Here is a 5,176-nt window from a genome sequence, read left to right as displayed (position 1 = left end):
GACCGTCACCACTGATATATGACGAAACGTAAATATTCATCATAAAAAGCGATATTCTATGACAATTTTAAATTCGTCATTAAGATTTTCGTCATAGAAGTGGATATTTCTAGTAGTGCATATTAAATTTAAAAATTAATATAGTTTCATATTGAACTCATGGTTGTAGCCACGAACCGGTAGTTATAGACTGACTTTCACTAGCCACGAACCGACAGTGAAAGCCCATCTGTTATTGCTAATTGAAACTCTGAACCGACAGTGATATTCCCCGCAATGATGGCCTGTTATATGATAGTGTAAAGAATCTCTTTGAGTTTATATCATTCCTAATTGATAGGAATAGAGATTTTGGTAAAAAAATCAATAACTGCTTTAAATAGATCTTCAACTTTATTTCAGATTTCTCGCTAGCCATAAATAAATAGCATGACGGGCTTTTTAAAGTGCACACAAGATATAAAAAGGCTATAGAAGGGGAAATGTTTAAGGAATGATTTATAAGTGGTTTCTAAATTATGATTTAGAGAGTGAGTTTAAGAGAGACTTTTGAAGAAAAAAGCTAATCTTGACAGTCAAATGAACTATTGATCTCAAGACAAAGAAAAGGGAAACTAGCATCGGATCAAGGCAAAACCTCAAAAGCAAGAGTGGGGACTCACGTTGTACCATGATGACTCGAATCATTTCTACTACCACACTCCCCTCCATGCATTAATATTCACCGACTGTTAGAGGAGTCCAAGGGCCTATCCTCTAACACCGACCATCCTTTTTTGTGATCGATCTACCGATCATCCGTTTAGGCTGAAGACGTACGCGCGCATGCAGCTAGAAGCTTCTTCGCCTCTTCTAGCTCGAGATTTTTGCTTTAACATAACACTAGTGCCGCGTCCCCTTTCTCTTTTCTTTTTGCAGTATTATACATGGATGACTCAGCTCAATGGTATCTTTTTCTTTTCTTTTCCTTTTTTTCTTTAAAGGTATCAAAAGAGTGAAAGACCTCGTTTTTCGTTGATACTACAAAAATTCCTTTGATACATGACGGATTGCTTTCGTCACAAAAGCCCTGAAATCCGTCATAGAAATTTTTTCTGTCATTTATCGAGCATCACAGATTGACTACGAGCCATCTGTAACTGTTTTTGACCGTCACGGATCCTTAGCCCAGTAGCCTGTGACGAAATTTACCATCACAACACAAATTTAAATCACCACATAAATGCCATGTGTTCGCCAATGTGGAAGCTGACGTGTTACAAGCACCACGCAGGATTCAGCCCAATTGTATTTCAGTTCAAATACGGTTTTTAATAGCTTTTTTCTCTTGGCAAGACTAGCCGATTTAGTCATCAGATGGAACGGCACATTTACGTTCTCAAATAGAATAATATCAATTACAGCCCATATATAAATCCAAAATTCTTCCAATTACAGCCCATATTTAAACCAAGGATTCTTACAGCCTATATACGTATGGGAATCACAGCAAATATACATACAATTACAACAATCACATATATCAACCCATACATTTACAAAAAGATGGCCAATAGAATTTCAGTGCACCACAAAGCACGAAACTAATGTAAACATATTTATATTTATTTGTTCCACCTCGTTTTTCAATCGACCGTGGAATTTTTTTTCCAACTTTCAAGCACATGCACATTCAGCTCTGCATAATCAAGTGTTCTAGGTTTTCCTGAAATTGCGACCCCAAAAACACCATCAGGAGCTATAGTCACTAATAGTCAACACAAAATAATACATAATTAACGGAAAGACAAAAGGTAGAACAAGTTGCTTCTAATAATCACTCGGTCAATAGAGTTTGAACTTAGCACAGAATCTTGTCTATGGATTGATATCACCACAAGCAATTCACTATTTATGAGTAAGTCCAGTAGGCTGCATGGTTCAGATTTGGAATTGTTATTAAAAGAATTGCCCACTTATAATAAATGCATGGATAGTCATAAGACGAATCTTTATACCTACAGATTTGCTTTCCATCAGATCTTGCACCAAAGCAGATTGAGTAAAAAAAGTTTATTCAGTAGATGACCAGCACACATCATCACAAAATTCTTCCTCAAATCAAATTAAATAAAAAGTTATCCCCATTCAATCTTGTTTTATTTTACTCCTATGACAGCAAAACAGCCAACAGCTTAACGAGCATTTCATGAAACGCCTATAGGCCAACGGAACTACTCAGTAGCCGTATAGGATAGCAAGTCAAAGACGTTCGTCGCAGCTCACTGGATACCACAAGTTAATTTAACAAGCAACAGTACACTGAAAATCCAAAGATTAATTTATCTAGCAGTAAACTAAACAATTATCGACCTCTAGTGCAGACTTAGCAGTAAACTAAAAGTCATGACATAGAGATAACTGGTAATATTATATGAAATAAAAAGTTTGGAGATTACAATACGAGTACGAACAGCGCCTTCACCAAACTAGTTTGGCTGCAGGCTTCTAAAAACAGAACCAAACTACTTGCTTGCAAGTTGCATACAAGAACAACTTCTAAAGTTTGCACAGCTGCTGCTACTAGCCAGTTTGCACATCATATCCCTTGAGAGGAGCATAACAAACCAAGCAAAAATACATGTGCTTGCTGGCAATGGACTCATGAATGCTAAATAAAAACAGAGATGATTAAAAAAAATCTATGATACATACATACATACATGCATGTGCTGCATTTAAGTAAAAATTAAACATCCAAGCATATGTCAAGTGCATCTTTAGTCTTTACCATCTGGACAAACCACCTCAGGGTTGTCTGTTGTTGCCGTGCTCCTACCGCCGGCAGTGGTGCCGTCAACCACGATGCCACTGCCTGACGCCATGTCATTTGCTTCTGCTATATTATTATGAGACTATTAGGAAGCAAGTCAGCAAGCATCTACTACTGCTAAAAAACTAATGTCAGCGAGCAAGAATTTCTCAAAAATTACCAGCAAGCAAGAACATCTAAAGATTTGCCACATCTCTAGGAATATTCTGAAATGCAACCTAGATAAGAAAAATCATGAATGGTGACGGGCTGAGGGCGTACTTCTTCTTGGACTGGCACAGAGCTTGGGGGCGTTCCGCACTGCCGACCGGCGAGACTGACATGCTCGAGCGGCGCAGGCAAGGGACGAGGAGAGCCAGCGCCGGTGGTCCAAGGCAGGGCGGCGGCGGCGCGACGCAGAGCTGAGCCGCGAGCGCGCGACGGCTCACGGCCGCGGCGAGCGCGCGACGTTTACACGAGCTCGACGAGTGCGTGAGATGCGGCGGCGGCGGCTGGATAGCAGGGAGTCGGGAGAGGAGCGAATGAGGATTTTAAGGATTGGGTTCTCAGTTTTGCACAGCAGGAAGGGAAGAGAAGGGGCCGGTGAACCTAGTGCGTGCTCATCACCGACGAAGACCTAGGCACGGCTCCAACCTCCCCGCGCCGCCCAAGGCTGGATCGAGGCCAGGCGGCCTCAGCCGGCTGGAGCAGGAGAGGGGCATCGGGAGGTAGCGGTTGGCTGGAGCAATAGAGTCAGGCCCGTTTGGCATGGCACTAACTCTAGGTAGAGCTACTCTACTTCAGAACTCCAGTGAAGCTAGTTCTAGGTGGAGTTGGAGCTGTCTGATTGATGTATTTAGCTGGAAGGATGTCCCCAGCTTCATAAAAGAGGAGTTTGAAGGTGAATTGTCATTCTTGCCCCCAACTCATGGTCCCATCTATCATCCTCTTATTCTCCTCTTTTCTTCCTCAGGGACAGCAACGCCTCACTTGCGACGTCGAAGCTGCTACATCGACCATCGAGTACAAACCAAAATCATTGCTAATGGACGCGCTCGCCATCGCGCTGCTCCTGGTGGGCGGCCTAGACCGCACGGCACGCACGCCCTCGACGAGATGTGCCACAGGAGCGGTGGCTGAGCGGCTGTTGACGGGGGTGGGGCACTGTTGATGGCGGCAGCGAGGAGCCGAGGAAAACATTCGCAACCAATGCTCGAAAGAAAACACATCAATGGCAGCTCAGATCCCGCATCGCCAGACCAGGCCCGCGACCAGAACTAGCCACGGACCCCGCCCCCAGGGTCCCTGACCCCAACCCCAGCCGCTGCAGTACCGTCGCCCGCGCAAGCGTCCGCAATCCGGCGTGGCGCGGCATGGCGGGGAGAGGGGTGGCCCCGGGAAGGATTGGATCCGAGGACGGCCGCTGCTCGAGAGCCAGTTCGGCGCCAACCGCGGTGCCCTTCCTCATCCCCGCCATGCCCAGGGCTGTGGGTTTCAGTGGTGTGGTCACGGGCTCACGGCGGCGGTGGTCGGGAGGGGCAGCAGGAAGGGCGGCAGGAGGGGTAGTAGGAGGGGTGGCAGGAGGGGCAGCGGGGGAGGAAGACAACGGCGTAGGAGGGAGGGAGTCACGGCACGGGGGGCTCAAAAAATAGAATCGAACCGTTTTTTCTGTAATCGGTGGCATTGGTGGGTAATTACCCACCAACTCCACGAGGAGGTTCAAAAGAGAGGGTTCTGGAGCAGCAAAAGAGGTGCTCCAAAACTCCACCCCCATTTGCACTATAGCTCCATGGAGTTGACAGCTCTATGGAGTTTTGGAGCTGGGGTGTTTGGCTGAATTTTTTGTTGGAGTTGCTGGAGTTCTGGAGTGGAGCCATGCCAAACAGGCCCTCAGATAGTGAGAGCCGGCTGAAGGCCACTAGGGTTTCATCCGCATTTTATATAAGCACCATTTGAATCATGGCCATCTATCCGAGATCAATGGCTGAGATCGCCCAAACATTTAGGGTTCTTCAAATCGGGCCGATTTTTGGGCCGAAAGTGCTGCTGGGCTCTTTTTCTTTTAAGAGCTAATGAAGCCTTAATTATTTTTAGAATTTAGTTTTCTTTGAAAAGCCAACGAAGCCTTAATTATTTTGGGTTATGAAATGAATTCAAATGAAAAAGTCATAAAAACAAAGTTGTAGAACTCATGGAGATGTAAAAATTTATTTTGGTCAATTCTCCATCTGACTCTGTTTGAATAATTTGAAATTTGAATTTCAAAGTTTGAGAACTTCGAATAGAATTTTTGAATAGAAAATGATTTCAACTGAAAAAGTCATCAGCAATAAAGTTGTAGAATCCATCTAGATCTACAACTTTTATTTTGATCATTTCTTCATC

The 5,176-nt window shown here is 44.3% G+C and overlaps 1 long non-coding RNA gene across 1 annotated transcript; it reads right to left on the bottom strand.

Annotated features, from left to right (window-relative positions):
- Positions 1 to 1,336: 1,336 nt before the first annotated feature.
- LOC136487391 (uncharacterized) lies at positions 1,337 to 3,525 on the bottom strand. The gene is made up of 3 exons (XR_010767240.1): positions 3,074 to 3,525; positions 2,771 to 2,878; positions 1,337 to 1,705 (listed from the first exon to the last, which is right to left on the bottom strand). It is a non-coding gene; the product is annotated as an uncharacterized lncRNA (long non-coding RNA).
- Positions 3,526 to 5,176: the final 1,651 nt, after the last annotated feature.

Source organism: Miscanthus floridulus, chromosome 1 (genome assembly GCF_019320115.1).
Source record: "Miscanthus floridulus cultivar M001 chromosome 1, ASM1932011v1, whole genome shotgun sequence".
NCBI classification, from domain to species: domain Eukaryota; kingdom Viridiplantae; phylum Streptophyta; class Magnoliopsida; order Poales; family Poaceae; genus Miscanthus; species Miscanthus floridulus.
This window is presented reverse-complemented; position numbering and strand designations above follow the sequence as displayed.